The sequence below is a fragment of the Triticum aestivum genome, chromosome 3B, assembly GCF_018294505.1.
Source record: "Triticum aestivum cultivar Chinese Spring chromosome 3B, IWGSC CS RefSeq v2.1, whole genome shotgun sequence".
NCBI lineage: Eukaryota > Viridiplantae > Streptophyta > Magnoliopsida > Poales > Poaceae > Triticum > Triticum aestivum.
In genome coordinates this window covers 827,483,309-827,490,152 of record NC_057801.1, presented here as the reverse complement: position 1 = coordinate 827,490,152, position 6,844 = coordinate 827,483,309, and the positions used below count along the sequence as shown (strand labels likewise).

General features: G+C 42.9%; 1 pseudogene; it reads left to right on the top strand.

The window, feature by feature from the left end:
- Positions 1 to 194: 194 nt before the first annotated feature.
- LOC123068048 (putative B3 domain-containing protein Os03g0621600) lies at positions 195 to 2,642 on the top strand (annotated as a pseudogene).
- The last annotated feature ends 4,202 nt before the right edge of the window (positions 2,643 to 6,844 follow it).

Below are 6,844 nucleotides of genomic sequence, written 5' to 3'. Positions count from 1 at the left end.
GAGAGAGAGAGAGAGAGAGAGAGAGAGAGAGAGAGAGAGAGAGAGAGAGAGACCAAGTCTACATTTTTCAGCGTGATCTCCGCTATATTTCGATCTTGGACTTCTCCACCCTCAGATTTTAGTGTGATCCTGGCCAGTAATCCTCCGTCGATTGGTTGGTGCGCTGCGCTGCTCTCTTCCTCTCTTGATCCATCATGGCGTATATGAACTCTCTTCGTGTCTTCACATTCCACTTTTTTGTGCTGCAGGTGGCCAGGCTAAGACCATGTCTCCGTCTTGTGGAAGATGCACACGGCGCGATGAATACAACTACAGAAATTCGGAGGATGAAAATAAACATTTCCTGATGCTTATGTTGGGTGATTTTCAACAACAGATGGTAACTAATATCTATTCTTACATTTAGTCCCACTACGGAATGCATGCTTTGTTTCTTATGCGTTTAGGCACTAGCTACTTTCCTAAGCATTCAACATGTCTCCTTGAAGCGTGTTTGGACCTTGTTCAGGAACTATATCGTGTCAGCAGATATAATTTTAATTTTTGTGTGCAGATCATCCCAAAAGAGTATGTGCGATGCCTGAAAGGCGAGATCCCGGGTGAGATCAACCTAGAAACTCGAAACAGGGACAGTTACACAATTAAGGTTGCCAAGTACCAAGAAAAGCATGTTCTTACAGCGGGTTGGCCCCAATTCGTCGAGAACTTCCATCTACAGTTGGGTGATTCCTTACTATTCAGATACAATGGAGACTCTCTGTTTAGTATTATAATTTTTGATAAGCTTGGCCGTGAGAAAGCATCATCTGTTCTTGTCGATCCTTTTCCACCACAAGTCCAAGGAAGACACAACGAAATCGGGTGAAGTTTCTAGCTAGTCTTCAATTATTATGTACGATACCATTTCATAGGGCAAGACCAAATCTCACTTCAAATGGATTTTGCACTGCAGGTCTGCTAGAAAAGTGAACGCACATTGTGAAACATGTGAAATCTGGGATGAACATCACTATATGAACTTGGATGATGAAAAGAAATATTTTTTGATGCGCATGATGGGTGATTTCCAAGATAAGATGGTAATATTCATATTCAAAACAGTACCACTCCCTTAGGTCATGCGATTTTGTTGTTTCTCATGAGCCCAGCTGTGTTTTTCTTCGTTCTTCTACTTTTAAATTATGTGTACCATGTGTAGTTATTGCATCATCATGGAACCTCTTCCAGTTAATTTGATGACTAGATTTAAGCCTGCATAATAGCACATTCAAGTATGTTAGTTCACCCAAACATTCCGAGTGGTTTGGTTGCTGTTTCATTTTTTATCTTGTTTACAGACTGTTCTTTCAAACAATATAATCTCTTGAAACGTGCTTCCGCAGATCATCCAAAAGGAATTTGTTCAGCGTTTCAAGGGAGAGATCCCAGGAGAGATTGAACTTGAAACAAAGAATAAATGTCAATACAAAATTCAAGTTATCAAAAACCAAGAAGAGCAGCTTGTGCTTTCAGCGGGATGGGGAAGCTTCGTACAGAAGTTTAGTCTAGAGATACGTGACAGAATAATATTATTCAGATACAATGGGAACTCCCGGTTCAGTGTCATAATCTTGGATGAACTTGCGCGTGAGAAGGCTTCATCTGTTGTCAATCTGCTCCCGCCTCGTGCACTCGAAAGGCACACAAATGGTGCTGAAACCGTGAGCCGACATCCTTCTGATGGTCCCGTGGACTGTTCTCATCCGCTCATGCTAATGCCACCGCCTGCTCAGTTTCATCTTCAGCAGCAGGCCATCCTAATGCAGCCTCCCCTGAATCATTCCTCCTCCTCCAAGTCATCAGCTGGTATAAAAATAGCACATAACATATTCTCCCCCTTTTAACAAACATCTATCTTTTATACCTGTATTTATCAGTTTCTGTTTACACACACAGGACAAGGAGATGGCTCTTTCTCGTCACATGATCATGTCCGGAATGCACTTGGTTTCAGGCGTGTTGTTAGAAGAAATCCAACCTCATCTCAGAAGCAGCAGGAGAAGGATGGTTATATTACCACGGATAAGACCAAGCTAACCTCTGCTCAGGAGCAGCAGGTGAAAGACATGGTCCAGACTATCCGTTCACGCAGAAGTGGCATAACCATCTTTGTTGCTCTGATTGGCAAGGCCAATGTTCATCCAGCATTCTCCCTGGTGAGTAGCTCCATCCATATTTATTTGTTGCTTCGACCATGCACATTCAAGTCTGTTAGCTTGCTTCTCTTTATGAACAAACACACGACACTATTTTCTGTGCTGTAATAGTATTCATAACTGGCCATAACTTAGTTTACAATTACATGCAATATTATTTTACTTCTAACCTACTACCTCTTTGGTTTTAATCTATAACAGACTGTCCCAATCACATACGGGGAGGAACATTTTGGAGATGGGAAAGTCATCTGCTTCCAGCTAGGCGAGAAAAAATGGAATGCGAGCTTCAGCAGTTCACGCAATGATTATCGGATTGAAAGGGGATGGAGTAAGTTTGTCAAGGGCAACTCTTTTAACATAGGTGATATCTGCCTCCTTGAGCCGTTGAGCAACCAGGGGAGTACCATGGAAGTCCATATCATCCATGTGAATAATGGCAATTGACTGATTGTTATGCCATATTGCTGCTTTCCCGATCTCCCTTACGGCGGGTGTTCTTTTGGTGATGTGGGGTTTATGATTTATGTAGGCTAGTAGAGTCATGGTTATAGTAATTAGCTGATGCCTACTTAACCTGCATAATGATGGAAGTTATTCTTATGCAACCTATAGTTTGGTTCAACTTTGAATTAGTGATGTCAGTGTGTCGAATTTAATACTGGTTTGGTTTATTGGTTTCTGACTTTCTGGACTCCTTTCCTTCAAATCCGGCATGTCAACCGTGCCTCTTGTTGCTATGATTATTGTTTTGTGTTTCTTTTTCCTTTGTATATCGGTGGAAGGAAATAACTGCAAAGGCCATCTTATCCTAAGGTAACATAAGAATTGTAAATCTCACGATTAATTCAAGTATCAAATAGTCATTTCATCTAAATAAGCTCAAAAGAAACGTCCTTCAAGACCTTAAGACAACAGAAACTGAGGTTTCATCTGTTACTAGCTAAATACATGTGTGTTCGCCAGAGGAAAACAAGCGAAGTATGTGCCGATCGTTTAATTATAGTTTTGAAAACGCTAGGGAGTAACATTATGTCTAGTTTTCACTACATAGCTACAAGCACAAACGCATTTCTTTTCCTCCCTCTCGGCCATCATGTGCACCATACCATGTGCTCTGCTTTCACGCCTTAAGAGATTATTCTGCTTCAGTCGCAAGATAAATTTCCGAAACTAAGGAAAAGAAATAAAGTCAGAACTCTACATGACCTGAAAGAAAGGGAACCAATGGCGACGAAGGCAGCCGATGGCAGTGAAGTCCTTGGTCAGCGTGATGACAAAGCCTCTTCCTCGGGTGCGCCTTGGGGGGATGTGTTCGCACACGAACACGTCACCGTGTACCCTCGACGCCGGGGGTGATGCACCGCAGCTCACGTCGAAGGAGACCCGCCGGAAGCGCGGTACGCAAGACAATCCGGAGGGACCCCGTCTGGACGCGCAGCGGCTATGGGCTGCCCTAGGTCGACCTGATCGCCCCTAGGGCCTCGTGGATCGCTGCCCTCCTTCACGAAGAATGAACGAAGAACGAGGAAGAAGATACAAGGGAGAGGGATAAGAAGTAGATGAACACGAAAAAGTAGAAGATTGATTTGTTCGATTGTGTGTTGTTCAATCGGCCGTCACCTCTTACATATATATGAGGCGGCTGGACTTTCCGTACAAGAAAAGGACTCAAATCATGTCCAAAACATCAAAACATAACCTAACTCGGACTACGAGGGCCGGAACTTCCGGTCAGCCCGGAACTTCCGGCTAAAATTACATCGAGTAGCCCACATGTACAGATCCTGCAGGTCGCATATGGCTTCGGATCGTGATGGTCCAAAAAGCAAAGTTGTAGATCATGCAATGGAGAAAAATTCTTTAGTTGATCACTTTTTAATCTGAGGTCATCTGGATGTTGAAATCATCCCCGCAAAACTGCAAATAATGTTAAAATTCCAGTTTTCGGGACGCACCGCGTACAAAGTTTCTGTTTAGCCCGGAACCCTCCCCGGAAGTTTTGCCCGGAACTTCCAGGGCAGACTTATGCAGCACACTGTTTTGGCAATAACTTTTGCATACGTACTCTGATTTAGACGTTTCTTATATCAAAATCGATCGTTTTAACGAGGCGAAGACAATCCATGTAGAAACGTTTCCCATATGAGGTCATCTTGGGGGCATAATCAGCTGAATAGTGTTCTGAATGCAAAATCTCAGTACTTCAAACACAACTTGGGCCTTAGAGATTAGATCGGACGGCTACGGAACTTTCTTACTTTGAGCACTTTTCCATTTGAAGCCTTCTTAATTATGTTTTTAACCATGCCAAAATCTGGTGTCAACACATGCCCCCCTGTTTTTCGGCAAAGCTTGTGTTCCGAAAAATAACTTCCGCATAGCTTGTTCTAAGGACGATGTCAACACTCCATCGGCCATTTTGCATGTTCTTAGGACGATAAGTATATATCGGCCATTGCTTGTTTGAACCTCTTGATGCAAACTTGGGTGAAAACTTCTCAGCTTCTATAACAATCCGGTGATAAGGTTCCATAGACCAAACCATTCTCCGGACCATATTGTTCTCCCTTTCGCTAGGATTTTGCAGATAATCTAGAATGAACTTCCTTCAATCCTTACTTCGTCTGCATAAAAGTTTCATTAGTGGCCGAGATGGTGAACTCCAATTCGGCCTTATCTATGTTGGCAAGAATGCGATACACATAGAAGAGGGTGACGAGGCAGAGGCCGAGGGTGCTGCTCCTGTACAAGGTACGTGTGCTTTTTTAATCAAGCGTAAAAAAATGGAGAAGGGCACTTCTATATAATGTCCTGATCCTATGTCTTTTTCTCAGCTGCAATGCCACGAGAGGCTGGAGCTAGACCTCGGCTCAGCCAGGCTGACATTCAGGAGCTGACCTCGAAGGTGAGAAACCAAGCCACTAGGCCAATCTCGGAACAATGTTTGGGCAAGTTGAATTCGTCGATCGCAGGTTGCCAAGGATCACGGATCTGCTGTGGACACATCAGCGAACGCAAGCAGATATGCTGAAATGGGTACTGTGGGGGCAACGGAGTTGCAACGTTATATCAACGTCACAAGTGCCCAGCCAGAAGTAAGAAGGCCTGAAATTGGCATTTCCACAATAGCAGGTATCAATGTCCAAAGTGTTGTTAGCATAAACTTTGATTTGTGGGATTTTCAAAATGTTAGGTCTACTTCTATGACATGTTTTTAGTCCGGGTCTTACTAGTTCATGTAGGCATATATACATGCTTATATTGTTTATGTGATAACAGTACTAGGAGGTCAAGTACAAGTAAGTTTAGGCTTTGTGTAAGGTCGGTGGCAGCTCCGTCTATATATGCATAACAGGTGAATACGTGAGTTTGTACCGTATTACCTGGGGGTGAGACAAAAGGAAAGGAAGTAAAGAGTGAAAACAAGGACTACAAATATCCGTGTGCGCGTGTTCTTCTAGTTTGTTGTGATCGTTCCTGAGACGAATGCCAACAAGTGTTTAGATTGAAGAAGTGGAAGCTATAATATTCCTGTTATATGTTATTTGTTTCCTATGCATGGAGAAAAAAATCTCCTATATGTTCCTAGTCCTATTTGATTTCAAGTTACAATGTCACAAGACGAGCAGCATCAGTAAGCGTTAGACCTCGGCTCACCCAGGCTGACATCAGGAAGAGAGTCGAGGAGCTGGTCTCGAAGATGAAAAACCGAGCCCAGACGTTGGCGGAACGCTATCTGGGTTGGTTGAATTGGCTTCAGAGGCAGGTTGCCAATGACCATGGATATGATGTGGGAACACGTCAGCTAATGTTGGCAGTGCTTTATCTTAAGAATAATATATTTGAGAATTTTTTCACATGTATCGGTAGAATATTCATATGATATTTAAAAAATGTGCATCACACATATGCAAAAAATACGCCATGTATTGAAAAAATGTTTGTTACATTTCTTAAAAAGTATCTGTGACTTACTTAAAAATGTACATCACACGTATGCAAACTATACGCTAGGTATTTGAAAAATGTTTATCACATATCTTAAAAAGTATCCGTGAGTTATTCAAAAATGTCTATCATGTATTCATTTTTTAGGGTCCATCATGTATTCTTAGAATATTGATCTCATGTTTATAGAAATGCTAGTCACTTATATGAAAAATGTTTGTTGCATATTTAAGAAAAATGCTAGTATCTTCTTGTGGATTCCGATCTTCACAAGGCCCGTAGTGCAGATATAACCTACCACTTGTAAAACCCTTGTACGCTCTCCACGGGACACCCGAAGCAGCGGACTGCACCACGGGCCGGAACCTCGGATGCCGAATGCGAACAGAAACTGAAAACCGCAATCAATTTCCTAAAATCCTCATCACAACCAACATGCAGCCAGGCTATGGACAGATTGGAAGACATTAATTGCTTCTAACCCAATCCCGGCAGCAAAGGCCGGCACCCCGAGAAACCGAAGCCCCTTCCTTCGCTATAAATCCGTGTCCATCCAGCAGTCCCTCTCCACACCTGCTACTGTCCTGTGCCCGCGTGGCCTGCAATTACTGATGCACAGCAGCTGGACCTTGACTATGTTTGTTGCACTTTCTGCCGGATCAAATGCATATGCATACCTCCACAGGGTCCGTGAACAT